Source organism: Balaenoptera physalus (genome assembly GCF_965194825.1).
Source record: "Balaenoptera physalus genome assembly, chromosome: 13".
Taxonomy (NCBI): Eukaryota; Metazoa; Chordata; class Mammalia; order Artiodactyla; family Balaenopteridae; genus Balaenoptera; species Balaenoptera physalus.
This window is the reverse complement of record NC_138892.1, coordinates 99025645-99048759: the sequence shown is the minus strand read 5'-3', so window position 1 is coordinate 99048759 and position 23115 is coordinate 99025645.

The following is a 23115-nucleotide window of genomic DNA, read 5'->3' as shown; positions in this document are numbered from 1 at the left end:
CAAAAATAAACAAATGGGACCTAATGAAACTTCAAAGCTTTTGCACAGCAAAGGAAACCATAAACAAGACGAAAAGACAACCCTCAGAATGGGAGAAAATATTTGCAAACGAATCAACGGACAAAGGATTAATCTCCAAAATATATAAACAGCTCATTCAGCTCAATATTAAAGAAACAAACAACCCAATCAAAAAATGGACAGAAGACCTAAATAGACACTTATTCAAAGAAGACATACAGATGGCCAAGAGGCACATGAAAAGATGCTCAACATCACTAATTATTAGAGAAACGCAAATCAAAACTACAATGAGGTATCACCTCACACCAATTAGAATGGGCATCATCAGAAAATCTACAAACAACAAATGCTGGAGAGGGTGTGGAGAAAAGGGAACCCTCTTGCACTGTTGGTGGGAATGTGAATTGATACAGCCACTATGGAGAACAGTATGGAGGTTCCTTAAAAAACTAAAAACAGAATTACCATATGATCCAGTAATCCCACTACTGGGCATATACCCAGAGAAAACCGCAATTCAAAAAGACACATGCACCCGAATGTTCATTGCAGCACTATTTACAATAGCCAGGTCATGGAAGCAACCTAAATGCCCATCGACAGATGAATGGATAAAGAAGTTGTGGTACATATATACAATGGAATATTACTCAGCCACAAAAAGGAACGAAATTGAGTTATTTGTTGAGACGTGGATGGATCTAGAGACTGTCATACAGAGTGAAGTAAGTCAGAAAGAGAAAAACAAATATCGTATAATAACGCATGTATGTGGAACCTAGAAAAATGGTACAGATGAACCGGTTTGCAGGGCAGAAGTTGAGACACAGATGTAGAGAACAAACGTATGGACACCAAGGGGGGAAAACCACGGTGGGGTGGGGATGGTGGTGTGCTGAATTGGGCGATTGGGATTGACATGTATACACTGATGTGTATAAAATTGATGACTGATTAAAAAAAAAAAATAATAAGAAGAGCTATTATGTATCCTTCTCAAACTATCCCGAAAAATTGAAGAGGAGGGAACACTCCCATATTCATTCTACAAGGCAACCTTTACCCTTTGTCTGGATACTAAAACCAGATAAAGACACTCCAAAAAAAAAAAAAGGAAATATACAGGCCAATATCACTGATGAATATAGATAAAAAATTTCTCAACCAAATATTAGCAAACCAAATTCACGAATATATAAAAAGGATCATATACCACGATCAAGTGGGATTTATCCCAGGGATGCAAGGATGGTTCAATATGCTCAAAATCAATGTGATATACATTAACAGAAGAAGTATAAAAGTCACATGATCATCAATAGACACAGAAAAAGCATTTGACAAAATTCAAGATTAATACAGGGCTACTGGCACCCGAGGTAGAGGCAGTGGCACTGGAGTTGGTCAGGGGCAGCAGATTTATGGCTTAAACAACTTCCAGGGAAGAAGGCCAGTGCAGCTACTGTTGCAACCCAAGATTTTGATCCACATCCATAGATTGGAATATTGGTGGGCCAGCTATTGTCAGACATCTCACTGAGGACAGATGAGGAAACTGAGGCTTGGTGAAGTTATGAAACTTGTCCAAAGTCACACAGCTTGTAAAGGGCACAGTGAAGATTCAGAGCCAGGCTCTTGGTGCTTCAGCCAGGCGTCAGGGCTGTGCTTCTGAGGTGGGAGAGCCAAGTTCAGGACACTGGTCCACCAGAGACCTCCCAGCTCCATGTAATATCAAATGGCGAAAGCTCTCCCAGAGATCTCCATCTCAACACCAAGACCCAGCTCCACTCAACGACCAGCAAGCTACAGTGCTGGACACCCTATGCCAAACAACTAGCAAGACAGGAACACAACCCCAACCATTAGCAGAGAGGCTGCCTAAAATCATAATAAGGCCACAGACACCCCAAAACACACCACCAGACGTGGACCTGCCCACCAGAAAGACAAGATCCAGCCTCATCCACCAAAACACAAGCACTAGTCCCCTCCACCTGGAAGCCTACACAACCCACTGAACCAACCTTAGCCACTGGGGACAGACACCAAAAACAATGGGAACTACAAACCTGCAGCCTGCAAAATGGAGACCCCAAACACAGTAAGTTAAGCAAAATGAGAAGACAGAGAAACACACAGCAGATGAAGGAGCAAGGCAAAAACCCACCAGACCTAACAAATGAAGAGGAAATAGGCAGTCTACCTGAAAAAGAATTCAGAATAATGATAGTAAAGATGATCCAAAATCTTGGAAATAGAATGGAGAAAATACAAGAAACGTTTAACATTTAACCTAGAAGAATTAAAGAGCAAACAAACAGTGATGAACAACACAATAAATGAAATTAAAAATTCTCTAGAAGGGGTCAACAGCAGAATAACTAAGGCAGAAGAACGGATAAGTGACCTGGAAGATAAAATAGTGGAAATAACTATTGCAGAGCAGAATAAAGAAAAAAGAATGAAAAGAACTGAGGACAGTCTCAAGAGACCTCTGGGACAACATTCAATGCACCAATAATCAAATTATAGGGGTCCCAGAAGAAGAAGAGAAAAAGAAAGGGACTGAGAAAATATTTGAAGAGATTATAGTCGAAAACTTTCCTAATATGGGAAAGGAAATAGTTAATCAAGTCCTGGAAGCACAGAGAGTCCCATTCAGGATAAATCCAAGAAGAAACACGCCAAGACACATATTAATCAAACTATCAAAAATTAAATACAAAGAAAAAATATTAAAAGCAGCAAGGGAAAAACAACAAATAACACATAAGGGAGTCCCCATAAGGTTAACAGCTGATCTTTCAGCAGAAATTCTGCAAGCCAGAAGGGAGTGGCAGGACATATTTAAAGTGATGAAGGAGAAAAACCTACAACCAAGATTACTCATCCCAGCAAGGATCTCATTCCGATTTGATGGAGAAATTAAAACCTTTACAGACAAGCAAAAGCTAAGAGAATTCAGCACCACCAAATGAGCTTTACAACAAATGCTAAAGGTACTTCTCTAGGCAGGAAACACAAGAGAAGGAAAAGACCTACAATAACAAAGCCCAAAACAATTAAGAAAATGGTAATAGGAACATACATGTCGATAATTACCTTAAATGTAAATGGATTAAATGCTCCACCCAAAAGACATAGACTGACTGAATGGATACAAAAACAAGACCTGTATATATGCTGTCTACAAGAGACCCATCTCAGACTTAGGGACACATACAGACTGAAAGTGAGGGGATGAAAAAAGATATTCCAGGCAAATGGAAATCAAAAGAAAGCTGGAGTAGCAATTCTCATATCAGACAAAATAGACTTTAAAACAAAGACTATTATAAGAGACAAAGCCATCCCACTCCTGGGCATATACCCTGAGAAAACCATAATTCAAAAAGAGTCATGTACCACAATGTTCATTGCAGCTCTATTTACAATAGCCAGGACATGGAAGCAACCTAAGTGTCCATCGACAGATGAATGAATAAAGAAGATATGGCACATATATACAATGGAATATTACTCAGCCATAAAACGAAACGAAATTGAGTTATTTGTAGTGAGGTGGATAGACCTAGAATCTGTCATACAGAGTGAAGTAAGTAAGAAAGAGAAAAACAAATACCGTATGCTAACACATATATATGGAATCTAAAAAAAAAATGGTCATGAAGAACCTAGGGGCAAGACGGAATAAAGACACAGACCTACTAGAGAATGGACTTGAGGATACGAGGAGGGGGAAGAGTAAGCTGGGACAAAGTGAGAGAGTGGCATGGACATATATACACTACCAAATGTAAAATAGATAGCTAGTGGGAAGCAGTCGCATAGCACAGGGAGATCAGCTTGGTGCTTTGTGACCACCTAGAGGGGTGGGATAGGGAGGGTGGAAGGGACGGAGATGTAAGAGGGAAGAGATATGGGGACATATGTATATGTATAACTGATTCACTTTGTTATAAAGCAGAAACTAACACACCATTGTAAAGCAATTATACTCCAATAAAGATGTTTAAAAATATATATATAAAGAAATATGTTGTTTTTCTATACACTAATAATGAACTATCAGAAAGAGAAAGCAAGAAAACAATCTCATTTAAAATCGCATCAAAAAGAATAAAATACCTAGGAATAAACTTTACCAAGGAGGTGAGAGACCTATACTCTGAAAACTATAAGACACTGATGAAAGAAACTGATTACAATATAAAGAAATGGAAAGATACCCCACGTTTTTGTACTTAAAAATACTGTAAAAGTGGCCATACTACACAAAGTAACCTACAGATTTAATGCAATCTCTATCAAAATACCCATGACATATTTTTCTAGAACTAGAACAAATAATCCTAAAATTCATATGGAACCACAAAAGACCCTGAATTGCCAAAGCAATCTTGAGAAAAAAGAACAAAGCTGGAGGTATCACCCTCCCAAGTCTTCCCACTATACTACAAAGCTACAGTAATAAAAACAGTATGGTACTGGCACAAAAACAGATGCATATCAATGGAACAAAATAGACAGTCCACAAATAAACCCACGCACCTATGGTCAATTAATCTACAACAAAAGAGGCAGAAATACACAATGGAAAAAAGAGTTATTTTCAATAAGTAGTGCTGGGAAAACTCAACAGTCACCTGTAAAAGAATGAATTAGAACATTTTCTCACACCATATCTAAAAATAAACTAAAAATGGATTAAAGACCTAAATGTAAGACCAGAAACCATAAAACTCCCAGAAGAAAACATAAGCTGTATGCTGTTTGACATAAATAATAGCAATATTTCTTTAGATCAGTCTCCTCAGGCAAAGGAAACAAAATAAACAAATGGGACCTAATTTAAAGCTTTTGCACAGCAAAGGAAAGCATCAACAAAATGAAAAGACATCTATTATACAGGAGAAAATATTTGCAAATGATATGACCAACAAGGGGTTAATATCCAAAATATATGAACATCTCATATAATTCAATATCAAAGAAAAAAACAACCCAATTTAAAAATGGGAAGAAGACTTGAATAGACATTTTTCCAAAGAAGACAACAGACAGCCAGCAGTCACATGAAAAGATGCTCAACATCACTAATCAGAGAAATGAAAATCAAAACCACAATGAGATACCACCTCATACCTGTCAGAATGGCTATCATCAAAAAGAACAGAAACAACAAATGTTGGCAAGGATGCGAAGAAAAGGGAACCTTAGTACACTGTTGGTTCAAATGCAAATTGGTGTAGCCACTATGGAAAACAGTATGGAGGTTTCTCAAAAAACTAAAAATAGAACTAGTATACAACCCAGCAATTCCACTCCAGGGTATATAGATCCAAAGAAAATGAAGACACTAATTTGGAAAGATACATGCACCCCAGGGTTCATAGCAGCTCTATTTACAATAGCCAAGATATGGAAGCAACCTAAGTGTCCATCAACAGATGAGAGGATAAAGAAGATGCAAGATACACACACACAAAACAGAATATTACTCAGTCATTAAAAAGAATGAAATTTTGCCATTTGCAACAACATGGATGGACCTGGAGAGTATTATGCTCAGTGAAATAAGTCAAACAGAGAAAGACAAATGCTGTATGTTATCACTTACATGTGGAATCTAAAAAATAAAACAAATGAATGAATATAACAAAACAGAAACAGACTCACAGATACAGAGAAAAAACTAGTGGTTACCAGTGGGGAGAAGGAAGGCGGAGAGGCAAGAAAGGGGGAGTGGATTAAGAGATACAAACTACTGTGTAAAATAAATAAGCTACAAGAATATATTGTATAGCACAGGGAATATAGCCAATATTTTATAATAACTTTAAATGGAGTATAATCTATAAAAATACTGAATCACTTTTTTACACCTGAAATTAATATACACTGTAAATCAACTATACTTCAATTTTTTAAAAAAAGAAAGAAGGGCCTGCCTTAGCACATGAAAATATGATCAACTTCACTATAATGAGAGAAATTCAAACTTTTATAACTTCCAACTAAACTCACAATGAGTGCCATTTCTCATGGCAAAAATTCAAATTCCTGAGAACACCCTCAGTTGGTGAAGCCATGGGAAAGCAGACCTAGTATGCCACAACTGTTTAAGAATGAAGGGAAAATGGAAATGAGGATACATATTTGCTTATTTTTACAAAAAAGAAACACAAAATCAGAAATAAATGCAAATGGCTACCAAGAAAGAGAAATCAGAAATAAATCAGAAATAAATCAGAAATAAATGCAAATGGCTACCAAGAAAGAGTGGAAGAGAATGAAGTATAAGGTATAAGAATAAGAGTGATAGGCATAGAGATTTTTTTAAAGTAGAGCCTAAAATTGAATGCAAATATCAAAAAGTAACCTTAGGAACAAGGAAAGGATGTCCCTCTCACCATTGTTTTTCAACATCATTCTGGAAGTTTAGCTAATGCAATAAGACAAGGACAGAAAAGATAGACATATTTGAAAGGAAGAAATTAAACTGTCTTTGCTCACAGATAACAAGATCATCTATGTAGAAAATCCAAAAGAATCAACGAAAAACTTCTGGAACTAACAAGTGATTACAGCAAGGTTGCAGGATACAAGGTTAACATTAAAAAGTCAATCAATTTTCTATATAAAAGCAATGAACAAGTAGAATTTGATATTAAAAACGCATTACCATTTATATTAGCACCCTCCAAAAAAGAAATCTCAGTTAGATCAATGGAATAGAATAGAGAGCCTAGAAACTGACCCACATAATTAGGCAACTGATCTTTAAAAGAAGCAAAGGTAATACAATGGAGCAATGATAGTTTTTTCAACAGATGGTGCTGGAACAACTAAACATCCTCATGGGAGAAAAAAGAAAAAGAAAAAAGAATCTAGACATAAACCTTACACCCTTCATGAAAACTAACTCAATATAGATCACAGATGTAAATGTAAAACACAAAACTATAAAACTCTTAGAAGATAACATAGGAGAAAACCTGGATGACCTTAGGTACAATGATGACTTTTTAGACACAGCACCAAAGGCATGACCCATGAAAGAAAGAATAAGTTGGACTTCCTTAATATTAAAAAATTCTTCTCTGTGAAAAAAAGTCAAGAGAACGAGAAGACAAGTCAGACTGGGAGAAAATGTTTGCAAAATACACCTCTAAAAAAAGACTGTTATCCAAAATATACAAAGAACTTTAAAAATTCAACAATAGGAAAACAACTTGATTTTAAAATGGGCAAAAGACTTGAACAGACACCTCACCAAAGAAGATATATAGATGACAAATAAGCATATGAAAACAGAAATATAGATCAATGGAACAGGATAGAAAGCCCAGAAATAAACCCATGTACCTACGGTCAATCACTCTATGACAAAGGAGAAGACTTAAATAGACATTTCTCCAAAGAAGACATACAGATGGCGAAGAGGCACATGAAAAGATGTTCAACATCCCTAATTATTAGAGAAATGCGAATCAAAACTACAATGAGATATCACCTCACACCAGTCAGAATGACTATCATCAAAAATCTACAAACAATAAATGCTGGAGAGGGTGTGGAGAAAAGGGAACCCTCCTACACTGTTGGTGGGAATGTAAATTGGTACAGCCACTATAGAGAACAGTATGGAGGTTCCTTTAAAAACTAAAAATAGAGCTACCATATGATCCAGCAATCCCACTCCTGGGCATATATCTGGAGAAAAACATGGTTCAAAAGGATAAATGCACCCCAGTGTTCATTGCAGCACTGTTTACAATAGCAAGACATGGAAGCAACCTAAACGTCCATCGACAGACAACTGGATAAAGAAGATGTGATACATATATACAATGGAATATTACTCAGCCATAAAAAATGAAATAATGTCATTTGCAGCAGCATGGATGGACGTGGAAACTATCATACAAAGTGACATAAGTCAGACAGAGAAAGACAAATATATGATACCGCTTATATGCAGAATCTAAAAAAAAAAGGAATGATACAAATGAACTTATTTACAAAACAGAAACAGACTCACAGACTTAGAGAAGGAACTTATGGTTACCAGGGGGACAGGTGGTAGGGAGGGATAGATCGGGAGTTGGGGATTGACAAGTACACACTGCTATATTTAAAACAGATAACCAACAAGGACCTACTGTATAGCACAGGGAACTCTGCTCAATATTCTGTAATAACCTAAATGGGAAAGCAATTTGAAAAAGAAGAGATATATGTATATGTATAACTGAGTCACTTATACTGTACACCTGAAACTAACACTATGTTGTTAATCCACTATACTCCAATATAAAATAAAAAAAATTTTTTTAAAGATGTTCAACATCATATATCATGAGAGAATTGCATATTAAAACAGCGAGATACCCGTACACACTTACTAGAAGAGACAAAATCCAAAACACTGATAACACCAAACACTGGCAAGGATGCAGGGCAGTAGGAGCTCCCATTCACTGGTGGTGGGAATGCAAAATGGTATGATCACTTTGGAAGATAATTGGGCGGTTTCTTACAAAGCTAAACACAGTCTTGCCATAAGGACAGGGGTTATCAGTAGATGCTGAAACCACCAGGATATCCACATCATCTCAAAGTATTACCCACAGATTGCTTAATAATTACAAAGAGGGGGTACTTTTGCAATTGAAAGATATGACTGATATTTTCTTTCTCTCCTCTAGGGTTTTCTTTTTCTAGGCTGCTAACCAAACTTACTATCTGTGGTGGCTGTGTGCTGTGTCAGTTTAGCTAAGCTGGAGCCACGTCCCCCAGAATTCCCTTCCTATATGTCCTGGAGTAGAGCTGGCCACAAGAGAAATCTCTGAGTGCTTTAGAAGGTGGACATGAAGGAGCACAGTCAATGAAATGTTGGGGTTTTTTTAGGGTTGAAATACTACTGGGTTAAGGGCCATTCAACCCACGTGCTCCTCCATCTAATCCTCACTGCTTCCATTTCTAGGATGTGAGGCCAATGGTCTGGCTCAGGGAGAAGCAGAGGATTCGTTTGGTTTTTTAATTTTCCTCCTTAACTTCTCTCATCATAGTATAGACTGTCCTGGAAACCATAAAAAGAAAAAAAATCCACCACTACTGGATACCTCAACCTTACCCACATGTGGAATCTGGGGATTACATAAAGCCCCTGTGTGTTTTGGCATGAAGAAAGCAGCTCATTTGAATATCTGTGACATCAATGGAACAGACACTAATTAGACAGATGGACGGTGGCATTTTTAGTATAACATGCCCTATAAGCCTGCAGAAAAATCACTCGGCCCACCATGATGTTAGTGACTCATGGGTGTTAATAGTGACAGTTCATAACTCTACTGAGAATACAGCCAATTTCTGCTTATCCACAAATAGATTATTACTTTGCCAAGTATTTGCACAGCAATCTGTTCCAGCCTAGGCTACCAGAGTCGGCCCCAGTTTGGGTGGAGCAAGGGCCGTATAAGGGAACGTGGAGAGCACGGGCAGGAGAAGAACATAGAGTGAAGGGTAAGGAAGTATTTTTTTACCCCAACATGTGTCTGACTATAGTCTAAGGTGAAATGTTAGTCATCTGTGTCACCAGATATTTACTGAGTATTTAATATGGTTGGAACACCGTGGAAGCCAGTAGGGATTCAAAGCTATAAAATAAGATTGTTACTTCAGGAATCTTACACTAGGGATTATGATACAAACCATAAACAGAAAAAACGTATGCATCAATGTTCATCAAGACGCTCAAGTGTGTGATGCAACCAGTAGAGAGCAGAGGAGATATTCACTATGCAGATCTGATAGATGAGTCACAGGGCTGAGGGAATTCTCCAGGGAGAAAGAAGAAAGAAAGAGAAGCAGGAAATATTTATTAAGTGTCTATCTACTAATGATGCTACTAATAGCTACCATTTGGGGGCATTTAATAAATGCCAACTGCTTCATCTGTGCTCCCTCATTTAACTTTGCCAACATTGTGTGATCAAGTGAATTGCTATTCCTCTATGATAGTTAACCAAGTGCGGCCTCAGATAAATAAATTACCCCCAAGGTCACACAATCTGTAAACAACCAAGCAGAGCTCACATACAGGTTGGTCGGACTCAGAATTCATGCTTTTTCTGTTTCGTGGTCTGGACTCACTCTTCCGTGCCTTTCCACAGCAGCAATGTGTCATATATGTCATGTGTGACTCCCATGGCCTCTGCCTTCAAGGAGAAAGTCATGAGCACAAGATGGTGGGGGACAAGAAAATGCCAAACCAAGGGGTGATTGATGGCCAAATTATAGGAGAGATCATCTGTGCTGGGAGAGGAGAGCTTGAGGGGGGTGATGGTGCCATGGGGAGGGGAGGCCCTTCTTAAAGCCTCAGGTCCCTCTAGCTGTCTCCATGGAGCCCTGCCGGTGCTCCCAGACAAATTCTGGTGTAAAAAAAAATCATAAACTGCAACAACAGCCCCTCAAGAGTCTCTTTATCTGATGCTGCACAATGGGGCACCCTGATTATGCTTCAGCAGACATATGGCCCATGGGTGGCCTGACTGGGCCAGTAGATTATGGACATAAGACACAGCTGCCATTCCCAAGGCCTAGCCTCCCATCTGAGTGATGGCAGCTCTCCAGGGACACAGGACATTCCTCATGACTATAATGGGCCTCACGAGTGTCAATATTTGCAGAGTAACTCAAGGGACAACACATGGATGGATTGAACCAGAAAGTGGCCACTTTGGACTTCCCTGGTGGCACAGTGGTTAAGAATCTGCCTGCCAATTCAGGGGACACGGGTTCGAGCCCTGGTCCAGGAAGATCCCACGTGTCGCGGAGCAACTAAGCCCGTGTGCCACAACTACTGAGCCTGCGCTCTAGAGCCTGCGAGCCACAACTACTGGGCCCACGTGCTGCAACTACTGAAGCCGCGCGCCTAGAGCCCGTGCTCCACAACAAGAAGCCACCGCAATGAGAAGCCCGCACACCACAATGAAGAGTAGTCCCTGCTCGCTGCAACTAGAGAAAGCCCGCACGCAGCAACGAAGACCCAACGCAGCCGAAAATAAATAAATTAAATAAATAAATTTATTTAAAAAAAAAACAACCGGCCACTTCCCAGCCTTCACTTTGAAGTCTCTGCCCCAGGAAAGGAGGAGCCATTCAGGGAAAGTGGTGTAACTCCCCAGTGAAAGGGGAGTAATCAACAGCAGGAGTTCAGTAAAGTTTAGCATTTCTGTCTCAGGATAAAACAAATCCACTCCCTTACGCCTAGACTGTAATTTTCTTCTGTATAATTTTCCAGCAGTACTCGGCAGGTTTGTGAGTCACCAGCACATAGTCATCAGCTGTGAAAACGACAGCAGGTGGTACTTAGAATCCAGAGGGAAGAGAACTGGCCAAGAAAAACCCTGGGGATACCGACACGTAAGGGTGTGATGTGAAGAGGAGCCCACGAACTTGACACGATCCTGGGCCAACATAAAGAACCAGGACTTCAGTACCCAGGTATCCTGGGGGTCCCAAAGGGTCAGAGGTAGCAGGAAAGTCCAGGAAGACGACAAAAAAAAATGGCCCTTAAGGAATCCTTCTACACTGTAGATGGGAATATAAATTGGTGCAGCCACTACGGAAAACAGTATGGGGGATCCTTAAACTAAACATGGAGCTACCACGTGATCCAGCAATCCCACTCCTGGGCATATATCTGGAGAAAAACATAAAAGGTTCAAAAGGATAAATGCACCCCAGTGTTCACTGCAGCACTGTTTACAATAGCCAAGGCATGGAAGCAACCTAAATGTCCATCGACAGATGAATGGAGAAGTGTGGTGTATATCAGAGGTCCCCAACCCCTGGGCCGCAGACAGGTACTGGTCCACAGCTTGTTAGGAACTGGGCCGCACAGCAGGAGGTGAGTGGCGGGCGAGCGGGCTAAGCTTCATCTGCCGTTCCCCATCGCTCACATTACCGCCTGAAGCGTTCCCCTCTCCCCATCCATGGAAGAACTGTGTTCCACGAAACTAGTCCCTGGTGCCAAAAAGGTTGGGGACCGCTGGTATGTGTATGTATGTATGTATGTGTATATATATATATATATATATATATATATATACACACACACACATATATATATATGTATATGTATATATATATATACACACACACACACAAACATACATACACACACACACACACACGATGGACTATTACTCAGCCATATAATAGAACGAAATATTGCCTTTGCAGCAACATGGATGGACCTAGAGATCATCATACTAAGTCAGACAAAGACAGACAAATATCATACGATATCACTTATATGTGGAATCTAAAAAATAATACAAATGAATTTATTTACAAAAACAGAAACAGACTCACAGACAGAAAACAAAATTATGGATAAATCAGTGGGGGGATAAATTAGGAGTATGGAATTAACAGATACACACCACTACATATAAAACAAACAGCAAGGAGTCACTGTATAGCCCAGGGAACTATATTCAATATCTTGTAAAAACCTATAATGAAAAAGAATCTGAAAAAAGTATATAAATATATATAACTGAATCACTTTGCTGTACACTTGACACTAACACATTGTAAATCAACTATCCTTCAATAAAAAAATATTGGTCCTTATGTTTGATACGTAGGGCATGATTGATCTTAGCACGAGAGTTTTGGTAGCTTGATGGGGTTTGGAAGACAGACTGAGGTGGAATAAAGGGCAAAAGGAGGTGAGGAAGCAGAGACCGAGAGGTGAGTTTTCAGAGGAGTTTGAATATGCTAGCAGAAGAGGGTGAAGGGAGGATATATTTTTCCAAGATGGAAATATTAGAGTATTATGAGCGGGTTCAGGGGAAGGATCCAGTGGGGAAGGAGAAGTGATAACGGGGTAGAGGAGCTGATGGACGGACACTAGTAGACATTATAGAGAAAGAGTCTGGAACTGCGCTCTTCATCCAGACTCAAGGTTTTCTCAAGAATCCATAATCAACTGAAATTGTTTTCTTTGATTTCCCTTTTTGACCTGTTCAAGGACGAGAGGCCCAGACTGGCCATCTTTGCTGGCTGCCAGCTAATGCGTTTACCCCCAACAAAAGTGCAGACAAGATTTACTGTGTACAGACAGTCCATAGTGTTTCCTCACCCCCCTACTCACATCTAAATCCTTACATCAGCTTGAGAACACATGAGCAACCAAGTCACATATGAAATAATTAATCAACATGCAAACTAACTAAATGTTTTTGAGTTATTTTTTAAGAAGGGAAAGAAAGGCAGAAGATGCAGGAGCAAATAGTGATGATGATGAAGCAAGGTCCAGAGAAGGCGGGAGGAGATTGGGTCAGAGGTACCACGTGAGGTTGCCTGTAAGTAGAAGGGGTGCCCTACATTCTGACCCTTAAGGAAATGTAGGGAGGGTGCATAAGGTTGGCAGGGGCTGTGGAGGGGGTGAGGGGTGAATAGAACAGAAAGTTAAAGGGCTGTCTGCTAAGAGCAAAGAGGCCACATATGTAGGGGATGGTGAAAGTTTTAAATTGCTATTGAAGAGAATGGGAGATGGACATGACAGGAGAAAGAAAAGGACTGCTGGATATCCACAGTGACCCAGTTGAGGTTGAGACACAAATGACAGTTTGCACAGCTCTGTGATTTCCTCCCACAAAGTGCTGAGCTGCCCAGGTGTAGAGAGAAAGGAGAGTGGGGCAGGTACTTTGTTGGGTGGGTGCAGAGGAAAGATGGTGGGGGGAGGCAAGGACATCAGGAAGAGAGAAGCTCAGATGAGCACAGGACTTGGGAAGGGAGGGGCGAGAGGCAAAGAGGATACCTAGGGTGGGCAGCGTTTTAGTTAGAAGAGAATCCGCTTCAGCTGCTTAAACAGAGAGCGATATAGACAGCTCAAGAAATCACTTGAGTGGTGCGCAGAAACAGCCTCTGGCTGGGCGCCCAGGAATGAGTCTCTCCAACACACCCCAGGACTGGTCCATCAGAGGGGCCGAGCCTCTGCCGTAATCACAAAGCTTCAGCTCCGAGGCCGCCACCACAGCTGCCAGCTATACAACTAAACGCCCTCAGCTGTCCTGCTCCCAGGAAGACAGGGGATCCTGCTTGACCATCTCCATTTAACTCAGTTTTGAGTCAGTCTCTTGTAGGTGCATTAAGCTGGTGGAACTAAACCATGTATCTGCCCCCTGGAAACCAGGGAGGCTGAGAACTTAACTCTGTGTGTGTGCGTGTGTGGTTTTTCTCCCTCCGCATCCCCCCGTTGCAGAGTTGGTATTTGCACGGTGGAGAAAGCGTGCGAGAAATATAGGAAGAGTAGTAGCCATCCACCGTAGGGTGTATCTAGGCTGCTGCAGCCTACACGGTGCCCCTGTGAACGTTTTTTTCAATGTCCTGCTGGGCCCATGCGACCCTGTGGGCACATGACTGGCAAGGTCTGTCCTTTATAAGAAGACAAAGGTGCTCCTTCTCCCGGGGGACACCGCCCTGAGCCCGGGCGTGGCTTCCAGAGCAAAGTAGAGGCTGGGCTTCAGCCCCCCTCCCCCACCCCCACCCCCCTCCATCGCCACCCCGGCCTCCTCAGGTGGCAGATTCTGTGCAGAATGCAAAGGACACAACTGTTTGTGACAACCCTGGGACTTACTGGCTCGGGAGAAATCTTACAGGAGCCAAGGAGTCTCCACAAAGTCAAAGCGCGTGTGTAGTGGGAAGGAGGTTACAGGGGGCCAGAGGGATGGGCGTTATGGTCACAGCATGAAACACAGGAGTCGGGGAGTTCTCAGTGTAGGAATAACAAGTTCCTGAGGGAGGTGAAGTGCAGGGCAGCTAAGGAGACCTTGACACTGAGGAAGCTGTTTGACAGAGCATCTGTGTGGACGTTAAAAAACGGGTTGGAGGAAGAAGAGGGAAATCAGACTCCACGGTCTCTGTGAGAGAGTTACAGGGAGACAGTGGGTGACAGCACCCAGCAGTGGCCTCAACAGGAAGGACTTCACGCAAGGGCAGAAGCTGCAGCAGGGAGCAAACAAACAAACACAAAAATCCCAGCTTTCCTCTCCTCGCCCCCTACGCATTCATTTAAGCAAATACTTAGTGAATTTCCACGTCTTAGTCAGCTCCGGCCGCCATAACAAAATACCACAGACTGCGTGGCTTAAACAACAGAAATGTACTACTTACAGTTCTGGAAGTCCGGCTACAAGTCCAAGATCAAGGAGCCAGCATGGTCAGGTTCCGGAGAGAGCCCCACTCCTGGCTTGCAGACGCCTGCCTTCTCCCTGCTTCCTTTCATGGTGGAGGGACAGAGGAGAGGTTCTCAGGTGTCTCTTCTTATAAGGACGCTAATCCCCTCACGAGGGCCTCACCTTCATGACCTCATCTAATCCTGATCACCTCCGAAAGATCCCACCTCCTAATACCATTACACTGGGGGTTAGGGCTTCAGTATATCAATTTGTGGGGGACACAACTCAGTCCACAGCACTCCACTATTTGTGAACAAAGTCCCTATCCTCATGGAGTTTACATACTCATGGAGGAAGGCAGACAATAAACAAAAAAATAAATAAATATATATTAAGTTAGGGTAATAGTGCTATAAAACAGTTAGTTCAGTGGGGAGAGGGAGAGCCAGGGCGTTACAGTGTATAGAGCAGATATGGAAGAAGAAGGGAGTGAGACGTCGAGTATCTGGCAGAAGAGCATTATAACCCGTGGGAGCAGCAAGTGCAAAGGTCCTGAGGCAGGACCAGGTTTGACTCAAGAAAATGGAGAGGAGAGAGAGAGAAAGAAGACAGTGATAGGGTTTGTTGTCGTTGGGGTATAATGGGGGCAGATCACATAGGGACACAGTAAGGACTTCAGCTTTTGCTCTGAGTGAGCTGCAAAGCCACCACAGGTTAATGAGGAGAAAAGTGACACGATCCAGAAATGGGAGAATGGAAAACCTACCGTGGAGAAAGTTACATGTGTAGTGATCCTTAGAGGAAAGGCAGGTTGCAAGGAAGAGAGGGGGTGGAGGAAGAGTGGTCTGAGGGAGCCGAGCACCCAGAGGTGAGGGTTCACAGGGTCCAGTGGACTCAGAGGTGGGGAGGGGCGGGTGAGGGCGCACAGGGCAGCAGAGGCATGAGAGAGAGGGCAGAGGTGGAAAGATGCCTGGGATATCCAGGATTAAAGGAGTGAGAGGCAGCACCAGACCGAGATGCTTTGACGCAGGATGGGGCCAGGGGTAGGAGCCCCAGGGAGATACCCGGGGTCTGCGGAGGGCAGAAAGGACTGCCCTATAGAGATGGGTTCTGGGCAAGGGCTGTGGTAGAACGTGGAAGCCACCAGGAGCAGTTCGCACAAGGCTTCAGGATGTTTGGGGGGACATGGGGAGGGGGGAGGCCTCCCAAAGGTGCCGAATGGTGCCCTCCGTCGCAGGAGGAGTGCGAGAGACTGTCTGGCCAAGATCTATCTCGTGGTAAATTTGGGGAGGTGGGAAGTAGGAAAAAAGGAAACCTGGAAAGCTGTTCAGCCCAGGAAACCTCCCCCCCCACCCCGTGATGACTGGCGAGCAGGGAGGAAGAGCTCGGGGGAGAGAGATGCTGAGCCAGGAAGGGAGAGGGGGAAGTGAAAGGCTGCAACCTGGGACACTTCCTCCTCGCCGGCTTTGCCCTCCCGCTGACCTGGGCCAGCCGGGGACGCGCAGGGAGGAGGCCACAGATTGTGGAGGAGAAAAGCCAGAGTCGATCTAATCAAGGACCACTCTCCAGAGCTTCATTTGCAATTCAGTTGTTCCTCTGGCCAAAGGCCCCGTGCAGCTGTTCCACCCAGAGAGCCTCTGCCAGGTGATCTGGGGGCGCGGGATGCCTCCCCGCTGCCGGCCTGATGGCCGCAGAACGAAGCTCCCCCCAGCAGCTTTCCCAACTCCAGGTTCTCGGGCCGAGTTGCACTGGGCAGCAGGTGAGGGAGGAGGCCCAGGTCAAGCAGGGAGCTCTGGCTCACCTTTCCTTTCCTGGTTGAAACAAGACACAGAGCACTCCCTGATCTGAGCCCTCTGCCAGTTCTGGAAGGGCTGGGTTTGTCACAACTCCAAAAAAGAGCAGGAGGTTACTTAGCTATGGATGAGTAACAATTGGGCACTTGTCTAACAGCTACTGTACTGATGAATAATTAAATTTTTTATTACAATTGAGAGAGAAGCACTCTGCCCACATGGATGGTCTGTCAGCTGCCAGGGGAAATGCAGGTAACGAAAGAGTACCTTCCGGGTCCTGAAATCATAGTCATTGTTGTGTTTAAGATGGTTGGGATCTTAGGAAAAGTTATAAGTGAAGCAGACCCAAACACTCTCTTCCTTTATACTCCTTTTCAGGATCTAATAAGATAAATCAGCTGGAGCAGGACTTGGGCATGCAAATGGTTGAAATAGCTGGAAGTGAAAACCAGGAGGCAACAGAGATAAAGGGAAATAGGTAATAACTCAGCTATACAGATACTGTTATATCATAGCCAATGATGAAGACTTTGATGATGGTGGAGAGGGCACAGCTGGAGTATAATGGGAGACATACTGAACTCTGGAGTCAGAACACCCCAGTTCTGACTTGGCTACTTCTTGCCTGTGACCTTGGGCAAACTCACTTAATCACCACAAACCTCCCTTTCTGTATCTATAAAATGGGGATAATACTACTTACTCCTTGTGTTATCCTGAGGGTTTAACAAGGTAGTGTTAATGAGAGTATTTGGTGATTATAAAGACAGCAAATGCAAGTAATTAGCTTAAAAACCAGAATTAAAGGCAGCTGAGTCCAATCAGCATAACAGTTGGGATCGGTTGAGTGAATCAGGATTCAGAAATAATGGAAAAGAAAATCTAGTATTTGGATTGGATATGAAATTACCAATGGAATTCTACAGAGTTCAACTTAAATGCATTAAAAAAGGTAAATAAATTCCTCTAGTTGTTAAATGGCATATCTTTCTCTAGTTTGTCAACAGGACAGAACACTTAAAGGGGGACCACTAAATGTTCATTATATTTATGAGAGAGTGCCTATAGAATTCACACATCCACCAATATATTCACACAGTGGGAAGTGACCATGGGCAGAAGGGACTATTTTTGTTAAACGTATAAAAGCTGAACACTGACTATACGTGATCTCCTTTAATCCTCACAACACAGAATGAAACTGAGGCTCGGAGGGGCTTAGGTAACAAGACCAAGGCTACCAATGCATAGAGCCACGATAAGAAGCTTATTTATCTCTTAAAAGCCATCAAAACATTCACTACACTATTCTCCTTCTTCGTAGTTCACGTGCAGATGCACCATCTACATTTCACATGGTCCCTTTCCCTTATAATCTACTAGGAGAGTTGAGAGCGCAACAGATTAATTCAGCAAGTATTTGTTGCGTTCCTTTGTTCAAAGCGCTGGGGATCCGTAAAGGAGAGAGACGAAGCCCTGTCCTTGGGAGCAACTATGAGGCGAGGGCCACGTGTGTGGCGGAGACCCAGTGCCGGAGACCTTGCCGGCCCCTCACTAGCTCTCGGTGGTGAACCCTTATTGCTAGTTAAGTGTCCATGGATGCAGCGACCGCCCAAGCAGCCCTCACCAGACTTGAGCATCCAGAAACTGGCAGACAGCGGGCAGGCCAGCATGGAAATGGACAGAACAGGGAGGTGAAGTCCAGTTCTGGCTTCACCATTACTAGGCCTGTGACCTCCTGTCTGTCCCTCACCCGCTAAAATCAGCTGCCGTGTTTGTAAATGGGGATATTGTTGAGTAGAGAGGGGCTGGTGAGACATGGTCCAAAAGGGCCTGGGAAATACTACTAAATAATAGTTCACTTTTATTACCACTTTATGTTTCTGCTCATCAAACCCAGGACAGTTTGTGTTCTCAGCCATCTGTGGGCCTTCATCAAATACAACCTTCAAATATTCCAAACTGCTCCCCTGTAGCAGGAGGGAGTGTCTACTCCACGGGGAGTGGTTGCAGAAGGGCCAGAAATATGAGGCATCTTTCCAGGCCAGCTCCTTCCTTCCACCTCTTCTTGGGCGTAGATCCATGTAACACATGCTGGAAGCTTGGGTGGCTGCAATTAACAAAGAGTCAGGTGGGAAGAGGAGGAATTTCTAAAACTTTTGTTAGCAATGTTGAAGTATATACAATGAAATACTACTCAGCCATAAAAAAGAATGAAATAATGCCATTTACAGCAACATGGATGCAACTAGAGATTCTCATACTAAGTGAAGTAAGTCAGAAAGAGAAAGACAAATACCATATGATATCACTTGTATGTGGAATCTAAAATATGACACAAATGATCCGATCTACAAAACAGAAACAGACTCATGGACATAGAGAACAGACTAGTGGTTGCCAAGGGGGAGGGGGTTGGGGGAGGGATGGAGTGGGAGGCTGGAGTTAGCAGATGTAAGCTATTACATATAGAATGGATAAACAACAAGGTCCTACTGTATAGCACAGAGAACTATATTCATTATTCTACAATAAACCATAGTGGAAAAGAAAAAGAATATAAAGAATAAGATACACTACCAAATGTAAAATAGATAGCTAGTGGGAAGCAGCCGCACAGCACAGGGAGATCAGCTCGGTGCTTTGTGACCACCTAGAGGGGTGGGATGGGGAGGGTGGGAGGGAGACGCAAGAGAGAGGAGATATGGGGATATATGTATACGTATAGCTGATTCACTTTGTTATACAGCAGAAACTAACACAACATTGTAAAGCAATTATACTCCAATAAAGATGTTAAAATATATATATATAATGTAAAGAATATAAAGAATATAAAAAAAGAATGTATATATGTATAACTGAGTCACTTTGCTGTACAGCAGAAATTAACACAAATTATAAATCAACTATACTTCAATTTAAAAAAAGAAAGAAATGCTGAAGTATTTAGCTACACTCCTCTGACGCCCAGGAGCTGCCATCCTCCTGTGACTCTGCCCTGACTCTGTGTCTGAACGACTGTGTTTGACCACTGAGCTCCATGGCTCGGGAACGATGCCTCATCTCACAGAACAACAAAGCATCTGCCGTCCCACCATCTGAATGGGCCTGGACATCTGGCTCCGAAGGGCTCCATCCTGAGCAATCCTCAAGCAAAATACTCCAACCTTCCATGTGGACTCAGGCCAGCTTTCCTACAACTTCCATTGGTCCAGTAGACATACCACATTTATATCAGACCTTCAGAAAATACAAGCAGCCCAAAGAGAGGAACAGGTACCTCTACTCTCCCGTGCAGATCCTCCTCCTAATCTACCCCACAGAGATGTTCTAGTCTGTTTCCTGACTTGTTTTGAAAAGTCAGGTCCTCTGACTCACATCTTGATCGATTATAAAAGCCTTTCCCCAGGGCACTGCTTTTCCTGGGCCCCCTCATCTGATCCCCTGGGAGTCACAAAATCCTCCTATCATTGCAGTATCCAGCCCATGGACACTACAGAAAACTCGAGGCAAAGGCCAACAAAAGTGACTGTGAACATCGAAGAAAGACAGCTGTGGCTGCTTCTCAATGCTTATTAGGGACAAAATAAAACCCACAATGATAAACTTTCCATTTCCCAGTGGTGGGTTCATGTGGCTCAATCCAGGCAACAGCTTATAGCTTTAGCTTCTCTCCAAAATTATTTGTGCAAACGTGTCAATGTTGCTCTAAAGGTAGAGGTATACTCTATGGATGTGAACTGGCATCAGAAAATCACCCCGTCCTCTCATGATCACCTCCATCTGCCAGAACACTCCCCCACAGTGGGAAGGGAGATGGTAGAGAGCCGAACAGTAACTAGTTAATAATCCTTTCACTCCATACATTTGCATGGAATGAACTTTTTGTTTTGATTAAGAGACTGGGGGGAAAAAAGACCTTAAGAAATCATAACCTATCCCCCATATATTCTGGTAGCTCTATATTTAATATCTTCCAAGTGGGAGAGAATTCTTTATTGTTGTTGATGATGACGATATTTTTGTGTTGGCTCATTTTACATTATCTAGTATTTCAATGTAAAGAGCAAAGTACAGACTATAATAAATCAAACATCTGTGTATCCACCACCTAGCTTTCACATTATTAACAATTTACCACATTTTGTTCAGTATTTTTATAAAGGAAGAAAGCATTTAGGGACTTCCCTGGTGGTCCAGTGGTAAAGAATCCACCTTCCAATGCAGGGGATGCAGGTTCGATCCCTGGTCAGGGAACTAAGATCCCACATGCTGCAGGGCAACTAAGCCCGTGCACCACAACTACTGAGCTTGCGCGCCTCAACGAGAGAGCCCACATGCCACAAACTACAGAGCCCACGCACTCTGGAGCCTGCATGCCACAACTAGAGAGAGAAAGAAACCCTGCACGCCACAACTAGAGAGAAACCCAAGTGCCGCAATGAAGAACCCATGCGGCACAACTAAGACCCAACGCAGCCAAAAAAATAAGGAAAATAAATAAATAAAAAATTTAAAAATCGTTTAAAAACAGAAAGCATTTAGATACACATAATGCTCTGCTAATGTTCTTCCCTGATCCCACGTACTTCCTTCCACTCTAGCAGGTAACCCTTGGCCTGAGGTGAATGGTATCAGTCCCACGAAGACTTTTAAAAAATATTTACTGCATTTATACTCATAAAGCAATGATAGGATTTGGAGGGATATTTTACATTTTTAATAAAATTACATCATGGACTTCCCTGGTGGCGCAGTGGTTAAGAATCCGCCTGCCAATGCAGGGGACACAGGTTCAAGCCCTGGTCCGGGAAGATCCCACATGCCGCGGAGCAACTAAGCCCCAGAGCCACAACTACTGAGCCCGCACGCCTAGAGCCCGTGCTCCGCAACAAGAGAAGCCACCGCAATGAGAAGCCTGCACACCACAACGAAGAGTAGCCCCCGCTCGCCGCAACCAGAGAAAGCCCACGTGCAGCAATGAAGACCCAACGCAGCCAAAAATAAATAAATTTATTTAAAAAAAGACGTATTTCTTTAAAAAATAAAAATAAAATTATATCATACTCTATGTTCTATTCTGTACTTTTTTCACTGCTCATTATGCTTTTGAGATACATGCATAACAGTCCCTGAAACTCTGAATCATACATCCCAACTGCTACTACTTCTATCTTTAAAAAAGAAAACTTTCATTGACTTTGCCAGCCACTTGCTTCCCTGTTTTTTGCTCTCTTCACCCTTTTGGCAATAAAATTCCCTGAAAGTGCTGTCTACACTCGCTGACTCTAAGTTTTCTCTCAAACTCTCTCAACCCACTGCAGTCAGGCCCCCTCGACTCCACTAGCAAAAGACCTGGGTGTGACAGCTAAAATTCCTTCCTCTCTAGAGAGGCTGCATTGCTTCATGAACGGCCAACGAGAAGCCTCACGTCTCAGCTCCTGGTGGTGGCTTCTGTAGTGGCCCCACGGCTTCAGAGAACCTTCTTCAGCTTCTCTGTCTGCAACTTTAGGACCTGGGGCCAAGCACCCTCACAGACTGGCTCACCTCAAGAGGTGACGGCAATTCTGCTGCCTCTGCCGCCGTGTGACAGTCTTCGGAACACGGCACACTTGAAGATGCTGCATCTAGAAGTCCATTCTGACAGCTTCTAAGGACGTGCAGAAACACTGAGTTTTTTCTTCCCTTGCGGACACTGTCACGTGAGAGATGGACAAAGAGCCTCTCTCCAGGACCCCCTACCTTCCGCGGCTCTTGACTTCCACTCAGGCAACCAGCGAAGGCCCCTAGTGGCTAGTAGGATAGAGGCCCACAGGTGGGCCAAGAAGCATTTTCAGCCCACCTCTTCCGTTCCTGAAAACATACTTTGTTGCAGTTTGCAGTAAGGGTCTATGAATGAGGGCTTAGATCCCCATCAGGAAGAGGACTTGGAGCTCATGAAGGAGCAAGGGTGCACTGTTCTCAGAGCACCTCACCTGTGAAAGGACACCTTTATCATCCATGCATATGCTACCACGACCTTCTCTGCCCACCCCACTTGTGGAGAAAGGTGGGCTCAGACACCAAGAAGCCTAACTAATAAATTGCCTAGA